A 17,650-nucleotide genomic window follows, 5' to 3' on the forward strand; every position below is an offset into this window, starting at 1 on the left:
GGCTTTACCCACTTTACAACAATGCCAACCCCCTGTAGTGTTTTTAACATTCTAGGAGTATATCAAAAATACAGAGACCTGCTTACCACAGCTTGAACCAGTATTACTTAACCCTGGTTGCATGTTCGATTCACAGGTGCCTTAGTCTGTCCTGCTGCCACAAAATACCACAGACCAGGTGGGTTACACAACAGAAGTTTATTGTTCAGAGTTCTGGAAGCTGAGGAATCTAAGATTAAGGCACTGGTGTCCACCAGGGGCCTGCCTGGTTGCACACCATGTCTCTCCTCCCATGCCCTCATTGTGGAGAGCAGGGAGAGAATGCAGTCTCCTGCGTGTCTATAAGGACACTGATCCCATCCGTGAGGGCTCCATCCCTGTGACCTAGTCACCCCAGGGCTCCCACCTGCTAATGGACCACCATGCTGAGGATTGGGCTTTCAATATAGGGATTCAGGGATGACACTCTCCTTCCATAACACCTGGAGAGCTGTGTAAAACATTTCGTTGCTGAGGCCCTACCTCGAACTCCTTGCCCTAGTGGTGGGTCCTGAGCGTCAGCATTTTTTTTAACTCCTGGTGTGTACTCCGTGAAGGGCAGTGGCCTTAGATTTGAGTCCCCACTTCCGTGGCTGCCCCAGAAGGCGCTCAGATGAGCCAATCAGTACCTAGATTACATCCTTCTAAGTCTTACCCTGTTTTGTAAAGAGTTCTCACAAGCTCTGGGAGATGGGGTATGTTTGCTTCTTTACCGAAGTGCAAAAATCAAATGGCAGTGTAAAATGATGGCCATTGCCCTTACTTGGGGTTACCTCATATCAGAAGCAGGTCCCAAGTAGATGACACTCCTGGGAAGCCCACAGCCCCATGGCCATTTGTGGTGAACCTTGTCAGGATAACATTTGAGCCAGAAACAAAGATGAGGTCAGCAATAAATTTTTCAGAATAGTTATCAGGTCACCTCTTTTTAAGAGTAATTGTTGAGGTCAGTGCTGTGGCATACTGGGTAAAGCCACCGTCTACAGTGCTGGTATCCCATATGGTTGCCAGTTCAAGTCCTGACTGCTCCACTTCTGATCCAGCTCTCTGACCTGGGAAAGCAGTGGAGGATGGCCCAACTCCTTGGGCCTCTGTACCTGTGTGGGAGACCTGGAAGAAGCTCTTGGCTCCTGGCTTCGGATCGGTGCAGCTCCAGCTGTTGAGGCCATTTGAGGAGTGAACCAGTGGATGGAAGACTTCTCTCTCTGCATCTCCTTTCTGTGTAACTCTGACTTTCAAATAAATCAATCAGTCTGAAAAAGGAGTGCTAATTGTCCAGCCTGGTCTTGGAAATGGAGAGCTCTGACACAGGGTAGAGTAGAAGTTGACTATTACTTATGGATAAGTTCTTTCAGGTTTCCCACAAACAAGAAGTTTGGGGAAGGGCAACACAGACTTTTTACAAATGAAAAAAAAACAGTGCAGTCATTTTTTGCTAGTGATCTGCATTGGAATTTTGCTACCACCTCATTAACTCTGAAAGATACTTCCCACGTTGTGCCATTAATTTGATCTCTACAGGTACTAGGTACTGTCAGACCTAGAGCACCAACAATATGTGATCATAACCTAACTTTATTCCTTTTTTTTTTTTAATGGGCATATGGGAGTCCTCAGCTGGGTTTTTGTTTTAACATGAAATTAATTCAAAGCAGAGACAAAGTACGAATGGGAGCAGGGTTTATTTAAAGAGAGAATACACTCTCAGACATAAGTGCTAGCAGTCCCCTGAGGAGAATTGCACCCACTCCAGTTCAGCTGCCACCTTTATTGGGTATGGGGTGGTTCCGGTTATTTCTGATTTGAAGCCACAACCGATGATGCTACTGAGAACATTCTTGCATGTGTCTTCCGGGGAACACATATGTCCATCAGGTTCGGGGCATGTACTTGTTCCATGTCAGGCATTGCCAAATGGTTTGCTGAGGAGCTGCACCAATTCACGCTCCCGTCGCCCCTGTTTGAGTTTCTGTTGCCCCTCCCCATCTTTGCCAACATTTTCACTGTGCTTGTACCCTTAGCCACTTGGGCAACGTTTCAGAAGCCTGTAGACCCCCAAGTGGAGATGCGAGTCTACAGCAGGAGGGGGGCCGCAGTGTATTTCAAGGTCATGGAGTGGATGCCGGAAACTTCTGCACAGCCTGCAGAAGCCTCAGCTGCTAGAAATGAGAGGAGCCGTGTGTAAGGGAGGCGGCTTGTGTTGGAGGAGGAGCAGCCACAGAGTGCTCTCCTGGGACGCAAGTGAGGAAAGTGTTTCCTTTTTTTTTTTCTTTTTCTTTCTTTATTTTTTGACAGGCCGAGTGGACAGTGAGAGAGAGAGACAGGGAGAAAGGTCTTCCTTTTGCCATTGGTTCACCCTCCAATGGCCACCACAGCCAGCGCGCCGCAGCCAGCGCGCCGCAGCCAGCGCACCGCGCCTATCTGAAGGCAGGAGCCAGGCGCTTCTGGTCTCCCATGGGGTGCAGGGCCCACGCACTTGGGCCATCCTCCACTGCACTGGCCACAGCAGAGAGCTGGCCTGGAAGAGGGGCAACCGGGACAGAATCCCGGCGCCGCGGCTCACTAGGCTAATCCTCCGCCTAGCGGCGCCGGCACACCGGGTTCTAGTCCCGGTCGGGGCGCGGGATTCTGTCCCGGTTGCTCCTCTTCCAGGCCAGCTCTCTGCTGTGGCCAGGGAGTGCAGTGGAGGATGGCCCAAGTTCTTGGGCCCTGCACCCCATGGGAGACCAGGAAAAGCACCTGGCTCCTGGCTCCTGCCATCGGATCAGCGCGGTGCGCCGGCCGCAGTGCGCCGGCCGCGGCGGCCATTGGAGAGTGAACCAACGGCAAAAGGAAGACCTTTCTCTCTGTCTCTCTCACTGTCCGGCGCCCCGACCGGGACTAGAACCCGGTGTGCCGGAGGGTTAGCGGCGGCCATTGGAGAGTGAACCAACGGCAAAAGGCAAAAGGAAGACCTTTCTCTCTGTCTCTCACTGTCCACTCTGCCTGTCAAAAAAAAAAAAAAAAAAAAAAAAAAGAATCCAGCGCCCCAACCGGGACTAGAACCCGGTGTGCCGGAGGGTTAGCCTAGTGAGCTGCGGCGCCGGCTGAAAGTGCTTCCTGATGAGGGGGTGGTCAGCTGCTAGTGGCTGAGTGAGATGAAGACGGAACATTGGCTCGGTGTGATCAGTGGTGAGATCGAGGTGAGAATGGCAAGTATGCAATTGAGAGAGGAAATTTTTTTTGGACATGCAGAGTTAGAAAGGTCTTCCGTTTGTTCACCCCCTAAATGGCCGCTACAGCCGGAAGCCAGGAACGAGGTGCTTCCTCCTGGTCTGCCTTGTAGGTGCAGGGCTCAAGCACCTGGGCCACAGCAGAGAGCTGGACTGGAAGAGGAGCAACCAGGACAAAACCAATTTGAGAGGGGACCCTAGGTTGTCCTAGCTTAGGTTGAAAACAAACTTGCAGCATTGGGGTGGGGGGTGGTCAGGGAGTGAGAAGGCATAAATTGAGGCTGTGAGAAGGGTACTTGCGGTAATGCAGAAGGGTTAGGGTGCGACTGCGAGTGTGCATGGGAGGCAGAAGGGAACCATCACTAGTGGGGAGGAAATCAAAGACTTGGGAGCCTGGGGTAGCAGAGGGGTGGACTCCACACGCGGTGTGTGCAGTTGTGGGAAGGGAAGCACGTGCTTGCTGTCACAGATGAGGGCGGGGTCCAGCACCAATGGATGACTTCAGAGAGAAAGGTAGCGAGTGGCTTAGTTTGCCTGGCAGGTGTCTCGGTGGAGCTAGGGGCCCCAGGGTGGCACCGAGGAGAAAGGAGGGCACCATCTCGTCTTGAGGCCCCCGTTGAATCCCACACAGCAAAGTAGCCCCTGCTGTCCTAGGAGACGTAGAGAGAAGACGACATGCTGGGAGAGGAGCCAGAATTGTGTGAAGAATTGGTTTTCGCTGTCTGAAGCAGTTTCTTACAAATCCTGTCTGACAAATGCTGGTGAGAGCGGCTTTGGTAATTTGGGAACACGTTGCTTCTAGAAGAGTGAACATAGAACATAGAGCTCCAACATTGTAACAAGAGGAAGAAGGCAGACAGCAAAGAGGCAGCTGCCCTGCAGGATGAGCGAGAACTGGGGTGCATCACTGAGTACCTGGTGGGAAGATAAGAGGGAGGCTGAGGCCAGTCTGTCCAGTGACCCTCACATCCTGACCCAGTCTGTGGGTAAGTTACAGGATGCAAGCTGGAGAGGATAGCAAGTCAGAGAGGGCCAGGGAGTACTTGGCAACTTATGGGATGAAAGGGTTAGAGGCACACTGTATTTTTTTTTTTTAAGACTTATTTATTTGAGAGGGAGGGAGAGATTTCCATCTGCTGGTTCACTCCCCAGATGCCTGCAGCTAGCTGGGCCAGGCCAAAGCCAGGAGCCAAGAGCTTCTTCCAGGTCTCCCTGTGGGTAGCAAGGGCCCAAGCACTTGGGCCATGTTCCATGGCTTTTCACAGGCCATTAGCAGGGAGCTGGATCAGAAGTGGAGCAGTCGGGGCTGGGAAGGGGGGGGGGGCAGGGGGGGCAGGGGGATGCTGGTGCTGTGTTGTGCTGGGTGAAGCTGCCACCTGCAGTGCCAGCATCCCATATGGGCACAAGTTTGAGTCCTGGCTGCTCCACTTCTGATCCAGCTCTCTGCTATGGCCTGGGAAAGCAGTAATAGATGGCCTAAGTCCTTGAGCCACTGCACCCACGTGGGAGACCCGGAAGAAACTCCTGGCTTCAGATCAGCCTAGCTCTGACCATTGTGGCCATTTGGGGAGTGAACCAACAGATGGAGGACCTCTTTCTCTCTCCCTCTCTCTCTGCCTCTCTGTAACTCTGCCTTTCAAATAAATAAATTAAAAAAAAAAGGGGGGGGGGGAGGAGCTGGGACTTGAACCTGTGCCCATATATGGGATACCAACATTGCAGGCCACAACACTGGCCCCCGTCTTCATCTTTCTATTTAATGTGCACATTTTCAGTTATCTGACTTCTATTAGAGCATCTGTTCCTTTATTTTAAAAAAATTACTTAAAGGCTTATAGAGGATGAAAGAGTGAAAAAAAGAGTGAGCATAGAAAATAAAAAAAGATAAATTAGACTTAATCAAAATTTAAAATGTGTGTGCCTCAAAGGACATTCTCAACAGTGAAAGGACAATCCACAAGATGAAAGAAATCATTGACAAATCACATAGCTGTTAAGGGACTGATATTCAGACAATGCAGAGAAACCTACAACACAACAAAAATACCCTGGTTCAAAAATGGGCAAAGGACAAACACTGACAATATGCTCGATATCATTAGCCGTCAATAAACACAAATCAAACCCACAATGGAGTATTACTTCACTCCCATGAGGATGGCAGTTACCAAGAACGCAGACGGGCATGGTGGGATCTGTGGTACAGCAGGGTAAGCCTCTGCTGGGGAAGCCCACGTCCCGTATCCCACATCAGAGATGTGGCAGTCAGAAGTTAGTCAGAACATTTAAGCTTGTGACTAGGTAGAAATAGTCACATGGCTCAGAAATCACAAAAACATGTTAAAAAAAATACAGCAAAACACTCGCATCCTGTCTTCCACCCACTTCAATGATTCTGTGAGCCCTGTCAGAGTTTAGGTGCTGATATACACAAATATGTTAGGGGGCTTCACAAAGTACTGGAAAACGAAATGAAAACCTTGTCTGAGTACAAAGATTTTGTAAACTCATGCAGTTTTTTCATAAGAAACATTTCCTGTGAACTTTTTATAAACCCCATTGTAGATAAACATTCTTGTTTCAATTCAGTTTGTACATATTTGGCTCTTTATTTTCACCGAAAAATATGTCCTGAAGGTATTTCCATATTGAGTGTCTTCTTTTTCATAGCTGTGTGATTATTCAAGGGTTCTCCACAAAAACAGAACATAGATGATACATACATACATACATACATACATTTTCAACAACTGGCTCACAAGTTTCTGGGCTGGCAAGACAGATGTGCAGGGCAGGCCAGAAGCTGGAAACTGGTAGAACTTGTATGTTACATTCTTGGACCAGAATTCCTCCTCCTACCAGAAACTTCAGTGTTTGTTTTTGTGGCCTCAGCTCACTGGACGAGTCCACCCACATTATGGAGGGTCACTGACCTTACGTAACATCCTCTGAATGTCAGTATTAGTCACAACTGAAACACACTCTCACCGAAACATCGAGCTTCATGTTTGACTAGAGAACTGGGCACCACAGCCTGGTGGTGCTGGTGAGCCGGGGAACAGCTCCCACAAGTGTGGAGTGTTCCAGGCATGCATGGGAATCATTTGCTTAGCTGATTCCATGATGGATGACGTTAGATGGTTCTCAAGCCTCTGCTGTCTCAAGTTATTTCCATGAGGAAGCTTTGCTTCCCATGTGCTGCTCATGAGTCCCAGACGTGGAATTGCTGGGTCCCGAGTGCATGGATGTGTTGCATCTCTCAGCTGCGACCTTCATAGCGCTTCTCCCTGCACCTGTGACCTATGAGACTGAACAAAGATTAATATCGTGGGGCCAGTGCTGTGGCTTAGCAGTGGCTCCTTCGGATGGGCGCAGCTCCAGCCATTGTGGCCATTTGGGGAGTGAACAAGAGGGTGGAAGATCTCTCTCTCTCTCTCTCTCTCACTCTCTCTCTCTCTCTCTCTCTCTGCCTTTTTGTAGCTCTGCCTTTCAAACAAATAAATAAATCTTAAAAAAAGATCAAAGGGAGTTAGCAATAGATGAAGAAGATCATATTGAGACGGCTGTGCTCTGAAACTGTGGGAGTCTTATTGGTGTTCTTTGGTAAAAGATTAGACTCAGAAAAGAGCAGATGGTGAGGAATAAATATTTTGACAATTATCGGGGAAGCTCCACATATTTGAAAACATGATTAGAGAGGGAACACTTAAAGATATTGGAGATAAAAGCAAATGAAAGCATGGCTATAAGTAGACTGAGAAATGCAGGAAACACGTTAAACTGGGAGGGAAGGCATGAAGGGCACACGTGGAAGGGAGTTATTTGCCTGGCATCCACGGCTCTGTGCCGGGGAAGGCACAGCTTTGTGTAGTTGGGCAAGTTGTGCAGAGAGGAGTGACCCAGAACAGGTGAAGAATGATCTTGCTCTTAGTAAAACGGCATGAATACTAGTTGTAAATGAGCTGTTGAGGCAGACTGCTTCCGGAGAGAAAAAGGGACTTCCCCACACTGCCAGTGCAGATTTCTCCAGCTAATGGTGGACATGTGTATGTTCCTTTGTGATGTTTATAATCCTGTGAATGTCTTGGATACTTTTTAATAATCTACAAAAGTATACTGGAAGACTGATGGACAACACAGCTGTGTGAACCCAGGCACTTTAGGCCCCTCTCCCCAGCTCAGACCCGGATAACAACATACAAATGTGGACAGGTGGGGCACGTGTGTGGCGCATCAGGTCCAGCCACATCCCGTACTGAAGTGACTGGGATCGAGTCCAACCTCTGCTTCTGGAGCCAGCATTCCTGTGCATGTGCACCGTAGGGAGCAGCGGCTGAGGATGAAGGACTTCAGGGCCTTGCACCCATGTGAGAGGCCTGGACGCAGTTCCTGCCTCCCGACTTCAGCTTGGCCCAGACCTGTCTGTTGTGGGCAGTTGAGGAGTTAACCAGTGTATGAAAAATTTTTCTCTTTCTATCTCTTTCTCTGTGTGTGTGAAGTTCCCAAATTAAAAAAACAAAAACAGCTAAAAAACAAAACCAGTATTGCACACTGATATTTCTATAAAGTATAATAAAAATAAATTACTAGAAAAATTAAATTTAAACATGGCATATAAAATACTGAGCCACATTTTCTCTTATTTTCAATTTTCTTGACTTTCATTAGCAGTTTCCATGTTTTCAGTCATGTAATTATTTTTAGTGTTGGTTATTTCATAGCTTTTTTATTATTTTCTCAATTCTTCTTGGCTCATTTTGAACAACTAGTCTACAATTTTCATCTGTAAAGTCCTCTTTATTCTCCCATGATGAGCAGGACTTGAAGTTTGCAAACTTCACATTACATTCCTTTTAGAGCAAGTAGAAATTGTATGGAGATTAAAGAAGGAGAGGTCTTCAAAGACAAGTTGCAGGTAAACCGGCTGTCCTAAACTCCCTTCTTCATCTTTCCTGCATCTCGGCTCACCACTGTCCTGGTGTACAATGTGTCTGTCATGTTTTCCCAGCTTGGAGAAGAAAGTTTCTTTCCATCTGTCTTTTAGTCCGGCCACTGTGCCTGCACCGTCTTACCTGATCTACTTCCCCTCATCCACATCCACGGTACCTGACATAGCTGAGGCTTCCTTTGTAATGAACCCAGCGTCTTCATTAGTTACTGTGTATTTACACCTCACTTCAGTGCAACTCCTGTGACCTTTTTGGATAGTCCTTATATTTGGGAACACCATTTTTACATTCCTGAGATGAATTGTATTACTAGAAATTACACAATCTATCACCCCATTGACACAACAATGCCCTACTGTGGTTTGACGGTGGCCCCCAAAAGTTCATGTGCTGAGACTCCAATCCCAGTGCAAGTACTGCGAGGTGGTGGACCCTGTAAAGGTGGTTAAGAGGGGTTAGAGGCTTTCTCAGGGGAGGCAGTTAATTCTGGAGACTGGGTTGAAGGCCCTGACCAGCATTTCACCTCTTCCATCTGCCCTTGTGCCTTGTGCCATGTAACAATGCAGCCACGAGGCCTAGCAGGTCTGGTCCTCTGATCTTGGACTTCCAGCTTTCAGAACTGTGAGCTAGAATAAACCTCTGTTCTTTATAAACTACCCAGTCTCAGGGAGTCTGTTACAGCAACAGAGAACAACTAAGACATGCTTCATTTCAACATAAAGGAGGGGAAAAAAGTAATTTAATCAAATATGCCTAGGCACATGAATATGTTACCTGATGCTTCAATTATGTGTAAAATCAATATGAGCAGTTACATGCAGACTGACGTAGCGAGTGTGTTGGTGACTCAAGTATCAGGAACACCCTTACTGTGATAGACATAATTTTTTGAAATGGTGGTGTCTACACAACACAAAATGCAGTATTACTTTGCTTTTCCAGAGGCTATGTTCCTGGTAAATCCAGCATATGCTTGTGCATTAAAATTGTTTGAAAACTGACTTGTGTTTGTAGGAAAAATAGAGTATGGTCCTAAGATTGGATTTCTTAGATTTTTAGCGTCTTAGGTTCACATGAAAACTGAGCAGAAGGTAGAGATTCCCATGCATCCCCACCCCCACACAGCCTCTCATGTCCCTGGGGACTACTACAAAGGCCACAGCCTTTCCAGTATCAGTGATCTGATGCTTGATAAGGTGTAAGGAGCAACTGGAGATTTTCCCCTTGCACTACGCACATTTGGTTTCTCTCTGGTATGAGGTGTGTTCCTTGCTGAATGAGCATGCATTTTTGTTAAGAGATTCCTCTTTTCACTAAGGTTGACTGAGACATGTACTGTGGAAGGTACTCCTGCATTTACTGATGCCACAAGATTTCTCCCCAGTATGAGTTCTGACGGAGTGGGGGTAAAAGCGAATGATGGAAAGACAGAGGGTGAAAAGAGTTTGGGGAGGCAGGGAGACAGAAAGGAGGAAGAGAAAGAAGAGAGACAGCTGTCCAAAGCTTTCCTCATCTGTACTGAGCACACACGAATTCTCTCTCGTGCAGTAAGGAAATGACTTGAAGGCAAGGCCGCTTTCCCTGTGGTGCGACTTGAAGGCCTCGCTCCTGTGGGTGTTACGTGAAGTCAGCTCAGGGTACGCAGCACAGCGCGATGAATACAGAAGTGCCCACTTTACTACACACGTATAAGCTTTTTATGACTTCTTTAATTAAAAAAAGACTTTTGTCTGAATTTCTTTTTTCCTTGGTGAATAAAATCAGACTGATGAGCTGTCTTTTCCAGTCATTATGCTTTCTCTCCAGTCAAAATAATCTGATATTTTGTTAGCATTGTATTCCACTTGAAGCTTTCCTCACATCATTACCTTTATTTGTGGAATCTTTTTTCTAGAAGAACGCTCTGTTGTCCAGTGAACCCTGTCTTAGCTTCTGCTGAATCTGTTATAGTCATGAACTTGCTCCATGGTGTTATTGTAGATGTCAAATATTTCACTAAAATCCTTCCTCAGAAAGGCATTCCTTGTAACATGGTCCTGTGTCATCTCTTCTCAGCCTGGCTACTCTTCACTAGCTTACACCGACTTCACCCAGTGGGCATCGGGGAAGGTTCTAGGTCTGTGTCTGTAATAGGATCTGGTACTGCTTCAGGACTGCTATGTTCTGAAATCAGTGGCACCGTATAAGCTCTCATTCCTGAAACTGAAACAAACAGAAAATACCAGCTTTTCTCTGCATTGATTGGTTAAGTGCTTGCTCTTCCAGACCTAGAGAACACAGCAGTGAATAAATTACACTCTAGTGGGGGAAACAGACAATGAAGTTTGTCAAGAACAGGGTATACGCTTTGAGAGAAAACAAAGGACAGGAGGTGGACAACAGCCAGGGGGTAGGTGTTTTGATTTTAAACAGGTGACAAGAAGCAGCTTCTTCCAAAAGGTGACAGACAGGGAGAGCCAGGCGGCTCCCTGGGCATGGGCTCTGCAAGCAGGGAGAGAGGTGAATGTCCTGTGCTGGGAGGGGCTGCGGTGTCTCAGGGCCACAGAGGCCAGGGTGGGGAGAGTGAAGGGGGCAGGACGACGGGCAGAGGGGATGAAGGGCTGCATCCAAGTCACAGTGAAGACTCCGACATTTGGGTTCTGAGCAGGCGTGACAGACTTCAACACGTACTCCAACAAGCCCTCGACTGCTAGTTGAACTGGGAGCACTGGGGTTGGGGACAAAGACAACACACGGAGATCAGTTAGAAGGCAGCCTGGCTCAGGGTGGAAATGGGGCAAGTGGTCTGACTCTGGAACAATTATGAAATAGCGCCAACAAGACCAACTGGTAGGCTGGACATGGGATGTGGTTTTAATTTCAGTTTTCATGTGTTCATGCTTAAAAGGGTAATTTTAGGTTGCAAAGTGGTAAGGAAATAGCCAGTGATGAAACCAGGCTGATCAAAGAAGATGGAAGAAAGTCAGCAAGAACATGAGAAAACAGTCCTCAAGATCTCACCTCTCCAGCTCCCCACTGGGAAGCCAATGCTGTTAATGAAAGCAGTAGGCTCAGTTAGTGCAGTTCTGTTCTAGGGCCCTGGAAGCTGGAACAGACAGTGCAACCCACAAGGAAGGAAGGTCCTGACTCAACCCTTAAATTAAGCTTGTCCACATCTAGATCTAAGGCTACCTTATTTCTTCCTATTTCCCAAAACAGAAGATATGTTCATCTATAAAAGAAAGAAAGAAAGAAAGAAAGAAAGAAAGAAAGAAAGAAAGAAAGAAAGAAAGAAAGAAAGAAAGAAAGAAAGAAAAGGTATCTGGGGGCGGTGCTGTGGTGCAGTGGGTTAACGCCCTGGCCTGAGGTGCTGGCATCTCATAGGGCGCCTGTTAGAGACCCAGCTGCTCCACCTTCCCATCCAGCTCTCTGCAATGGCCTGGGAAAGCACCCACAAGGGAGACCAGGAGGAAGCACCTAGCTTCGAATTAGTAGCGGCCACTTGGGGGGGTGAACCAACGGAAAAAGAAAGACCTTTCTCTCTCTCTCTCTCTCCCTCTCTCTCTCTCTCTGTCAAAACTCTGCCTGTCAAAAAAAAAAAAAAAAAAAAAAAAGACTTGGTTTACTTAGGCATATTAGTAAAATGGGGGGGGGGATCATACTCGAGGGAATAATGCTACAGCAAAGACGGGAGGGAGGAAGATGAAATACATTAGTCTTCACAAGTCAAGAAGTTAAATTTGCCTTAACACTATCGTCCTCAAACTGGTGCCAGCTCCCTCTCCTTTTGCTACTGAGACATACACACACACACACACACACACACAGAGAGAGAAAGAGAGAGAGAGAGAGAATTTCCTCTAATGTAAAGGGGCTAACGTGGTTAGGAAGGAACTCACTGGTTGTTCAGGGGCCCAAGTCTATTGGATGGATAGGAACAAAACTGCAGGTGTCATTCAGCTGATGCCCTAAGGGTAGAGCCCTCAGAGGAGCAGCTTGACTATGTGAGGCTTTTAAAGTAATCCCTTTGTTGTACTGGTCACTCATTTGAATGCCTGGAATGGAGGGAGGGAGAAAGAGAAATCAGAAACTGGTATAGCTAGAAGGGAAGGAAAACTCAAACAAATGTGTGTGTGTGTGTATTTCATCGGTGGGAGGTTATGCATGTGTGCTCTTGTGCTAACATTAACACAAGCTCAGACATTATTCCTTAGTGTGGAGCTGCTGCTGTCTGAGGAGAGTTGACCTCTGAAGGCCTCCCCCAGCCATCACATCTGTCAGGCTTCTCTCTGGTGTGAGTTCTCTGGTGGATAATAAGGGATGAGCTCCGACTGAAGCCCTTGCCACACTCCCCACATTCATGGGCTTTTCTCCAGTGTGGGATCTCTGGTGTTCAGTACGGGATGAGCTGTGACTGAAGACTTTCCCACAGTCACTGCACTCACAGGGGCTCTCTCCGGGGTGTGTTCTCTGATGTTCAACAAGAGCTGACATCCAGCTGAAGGCTTTTCCACGTTCACTGCACGCGGGGGATGCCCTCCACCATGTGCTCGCTGATGCTGCATTGTGGCTGAGCAATCACTGCAGGCTCTCCCACAGTCACCGCATTTGTAAGGCTTTTCTTGAGGATGAGTTCACAGGTGTTGACTACGGCAGGTGCTTCGGCTAAAGGACTTCCCACATTCATCACATTCATATGGTTTCTCTCCAGTGTGCATCTCTGATGTAGACCAAGATGTGTGCTCTGGCTAAACGCCCTTCCGCATTCACGACATTCGTAAGGTTGCTCTCTGGTGTGGGTTCTTTGATGTTCATAAGGTGGGTACTCCCACCAAAAGTCTTCCCACATTCAGTACATTCAAAGGGCTTCTCTCCATCCTGAATTCTGCTGGGTGCAATAAGGTCTGATGGGGAGCTAAAGACTTTTCCACATCCATTGCATTTATAATGTTTCTTATGTGGGAGGAGGCTTTGATGTTTAATTAAATCTGAATTATCTCTAGAGTTCTTCCTAGATATGAAGGATTTATTTCCCTTTGAAATTTTCTGTTGTGTGTCAAGGTTTGAGCTTAGCCTAACTTCACCGGCTTCAGGGCCTCCCTCCTCAATGAACCCATTCTTGAGTGTCACTGCTGTTCCCTCCTCAATGAACCCATTCTTGAGTGTCACTGCTGTTTTGCTGATCGCTGTTTTCTCCAAGGTGGATTTCTGCTGTGCGGGACACGTTGTCTGCTTTGATAACAGGCCCTCACTTTTACAGGCTTCTTCACTTGTAGGACCCTGGGCAATAATTTCCCTCTGACACTCTCCATTGCTGACCCTAAATTCTAGTTCTTCCAGAATAGCCTGATTGACTGGTGTTGAGGCTTTGTTTCAGCTCAGATTTCCCTATCTGAGACATTTAAAGTGCAAATGTCATCTGCATCTAGTGGAGAGAGAGAGAGACAGAGAGAGAGGAAAAACAAACCACCAGGGGAGAAGACGACTAATTTGCAGTTCATGCACACTAGCACCTTCTGTGTGGGAGGGAGAACAAAAGGCAGAGTGGAAGAGAAGTGAGCAAAGCCAGAAGGGACAGGCAGCCTCTCTGCCCTGTGCAAGGCGAGCACAGACCTCAAGGAATACAGTGAGAAGGGGGGAAATGTGCTAAGCCAAAAAAAAAAAAAAAAAAAAAAAAAAAGGAAATGGAAATAGATTATGCCAGCTGATGAGCAGAGAGGAGGGGGTTCAGAGGAAAGTGATCTGTAACTGTAGCTGTTTTGTCACAGGAATGAGAGCGAGAAGGGTGAGGGGAAAAGCCCGAGAGGAAGCACGGCTCCGTCCAGCTTCGATGAAACCATTTTCTTGGCAGCGAGGAAGGACAAAATTCCAGACACCAAGTAACACACTGCCGGCCCCGTCTGCCCCCACCCTCCATCCAACCGGTGCAGGGGTCCTGAAGGCGTCCACAGCCACAGACCACCAGAGGTCTCACAGAACTCACTCCGCTGACAGACAGAAAACAGACAACTCACTTAGGTGACCTGCTGAATTGCAAGGGCCTGAACAGAACCAGTCTCTGCCACAGCAACCCAGCGGTCCTCTTATGACACGGCTCACCTGGACAGGTGCTCAGAGCACTCACTGTTCAGCCTTCTAGGACCCAGCATCTCCAGCTGTTCTCCCGCCAAGTGGGTAATCAGGTGCAACGCGCATGCTGGGGTTCCCGCCGACTGGAAGATTTCATACAAGGCTGTTGGCGCTCAGTCTCAGTGCATGCCCAACTATTTGGGCCCCTGCCACGCATGTGGGAGAGCTGGAAGAAATTTCTGGCTCCTGGCTTCAGCCTGGCGCAGCCCTGACCTTGAGGCCCTCTGGAGAGTGAACCATTAGATGGAAGACCCCCCCCCCCACTCTCTAACTTTTTCAAATAAATAAATAAATAAATAAATCTAAAGAAACCAGTCTCTGCTTGTTGAGATGACACAGACTTTCAGAAGCATGTGGGACACAGATCTCACACAGAAGTAGAGAGTCTGCTTTTTCCTCTTGTTCCTCCTCTTGACTTTCTCTTTGGTCAAAGGCAGAGCTAGGAAAAGGTGTAACCTTAAGGCATCCAGAGTCACTGGCCTTGCAATTTCCCTATCAGGCCAGCTGAATGCAATCCTAAGGATTAAGTGAGAGGTTAAGCCACTGCTCGTGCTCCCTTGAGGCCTGGCTGCTCTGCTTCTGATACCACTCCCTGCTGATGCACCTGGGAGTGCAGTGGAAGATGCCCCAAGAGCTTGGGCCCCTGCCACACGTTTGGGAGATTCGCTTGCAGCTTTGGGCTCCAGGGCAGTAAAGGAGTAAGCAAATGTATGGAAGATCTTTCTCTCTCTGTCACTGTACCTTTCATAAATAAAAAACTTTGTTTAAAAAAAGAAAGGTAAAATGAGTGCCCAAAAGAATCCTAACTCTTCCCTGTCAGAAAGAAAATAACAGTAGACCCTTACGTCCAGGTTTGAAGTCCATCACGGATGATAAAAGAGGAAACAGATCTAAGTCAAATCCAAACTCTAAATTCTTCAGGTGATCCAGCCGCAGTCCCTTTCTTAGTTACAATGGTGGTGGTGGTGGGGGGGGTGTTCAAAAAGGGTGCGGCAGCTGTTCCCTTACTTCCCGGGCCAGGCAAGAGAGCTGACGCTGCTCAGAGCTGTGTTCGCCCACAAGTTGCTCACCCTCTGAGAAATCTGGTCCCACACTGTAAAATGCCATTGTCAGTACCTGCTTTTCTTGTCTTGTGAATGCCACAAGTTAAAATACTCAAAACACTGACGACAAAGAATACCTTACGTATTACTGCTGTGCTCATCTCAAATCAGTTCGAAGACTGTGATGCGGTACGTTGAAGGAAAGATGCTGAGGATTTACGAGGCTCGGCTCAGCACCTGCTGCCGCGGAGCAGGGAACAGATGTTGTACTCCAGGCTTTGGAGGGTGCACACGGAACGGGCGGCGGGACAAAAGTTTCTGGAGGAGCCCAGAGGCCACTGTCTCCAAAAGGGTTGGCCACACCCTCACCCAGACCCCCCCCCCCAAGATGTGGAGAGGTGCCTCCGCTCTCCTGGGGGCCTTGTGGCTACTGTACCCCCGCAAAGCCACCATTCTCTCAGTAAAGCTGTCACACAGCGCTGCCAAGCAGCAGACTGCTCCTTCCAAGGCTCTCACATTCCCACCGTCACCCTAGCCCAGAGAAACTCTTCCGACAGTGCCGCTTTGTCCTGACTCAGGAATTCATCTAATTGCGAAGGCAGCAGGCTCTGAGCGTTAAGGGAGTGACGGGGAGCTGGCAGTCGCACACAAGGAGCCAGCAGGTGGGTCTCGCAGCCAGTACCTGGCGCCGGTCTTCAGGCAACCGTGCTCACGGAAACTGGTTCAAAGCGGCACATTCACACCCATATCCACCCACAAACTCCTTTATTCAAGTACCGCCACTCACACCAGAACCACAAAGCAAGCCCTCGGCTTCCTCGTCTGCAACCCCAGCTTCACGCGTCGGGCAGCACAGGCAATACAAGCCCAAGCTCTCGGCGCCGCGCCCGCCCTCGCATGCTCTCCCGGGTGCTGCGGCTCTTCTCCAGCTCCCGGAGACACAGCGTCCTCGGGAGCGGCGAGCGCCCCGGGCCTCGTCCCGCGCACAGGCCCGAGCGCCGCACTCACGAGCTCGCCCCCGGAGGAACGCGCTTGCGCGGAACCCGAGCGCGCGGGGCGTGAGCGAGCCGGAAGGACAAGGGGCGCCCACGCGGCCTGTGCGCACAGCCCCGAGTCCCGGGCACTTCCGCTCCGCGCCGGATCCCGCTTGCTCGGTCGCCGCCGGAGCGTGTTCCCGGGTGTCAGGCCTGGGGAAGGGGTTTGAGGGAGCCTGCAGGACCCTCTGCAAGCGCGGGCCTGTCCGGGGACTCAGAAACAGGTCCAAATACCAGCAGTAGACACACGAGATCCCCACGACAGCTCCTGAAACTCAGGGTGCGCAGGCCTTCTCAGCCCCCACGAGGGTCCCAAGAACCCCCGTTCTCAGAGGGCCAAGGTCGGGCCAAGGTCTTGCTGGGCCCTGGGAGAAGTGCTGTGGTCTCAACTTCAGCTTTCCCTGTGGGGCTTTTTGTGTTTAAAATGACCGCGGCACAGTCTCAAAGCCGTACGCAAAGTTTCCGTGCAGGGTGAAGCGGATTTCCATGGACCTCGCCACGCTTAGCTTTAAGCTTCCCCACGTAGCAATGTTGCTTCATTTGAAAGAAATTTGGAAACAAGAAAAGCGACCAGGGGAGGTGAGATCGACAAATCCGGTTACTCCTTGTGCGTACACAACCAGGATATTCTGTCAGTCATTAGAAAATTCGCAGAGCACAAACCAAAACGACGATGTCTTCACCAGGGGGACAGAGCAACGTGTAGGCTGAAGGTGTAGGACCCCAAAAGTGGTGTCCTTTTGTGACGACCCCAGAAACACAGACTCCAGACCAGAGGATGCAAAAGGCAGGAGGCAGTTTTATTTCATTTGCGCAAATGGGCCCTCTTCTTGCTGCCGCAAGCAGCGGGGGCAGAGAGGAGCCCCGAACAATCATTTTACACAGTTTTTAAAGGGCAAAACCACAAAATTAACATACCATAGGGTGGCGTAAGTTTATTGGGCAACTACAAGGGGAGGAGGTCGTCGAGGAGGAGGAGAAACAGGGGGCTACGTGCCCTACGTGTCTAAGCTTGGACAAGGGGAGGGGGTCATTGAAGAGCAGAAAGGGGTGGCTACGTGCCCTACGTGCCTCGCGGTTTCTTTGTTAAGCTTGAACAAGCACAGGGGAGGGGGCTTAGGTGCGTACCAGGATGTTCTGTCGCCCTTATCTCTGGGTAGTAGCCCTTATCTCTGGGTAGCAGCTATCTGCCTTCTCTGTGAACTTAGTTTACTCCCCATTTCCCAGGACTGTTTTATTAAGGCCATTCTTATGGCGGCTCTTGG

At 48.9% G+C, this 17,650-nt stretch overlaps 1 long non-coding RNA gene across 1 annotated transcript in view; it reads left to right on the forward strand.

Annotated features, from left to right (window-relative positions):
* The window catches only part of LOC103345140 (uncharacterized), a 297,246-nt gene that overhangs the window by 96,716 nt on the left and 182,880 nt on the right, over positions 1-17,650 (forward strand). The window lies entirely within an intron of this gene.

The sequence above is a fragment of the Oryctolagus cuniculus genome, chromosome 5 (assembly GCF_051225735.1).
Source record: "Oryctolagus cuniculus isolate XC-2025 breed Fujian yellow rabbit chromosome 5, ASM5122573v1, whole genome shotgun sequence".
NCBI lineage: Eukaryota > Metazoa > Chordata > Mammalia > Lagomorpha > Leporidae > Oryctolagus > Oryctolagus cuniculus.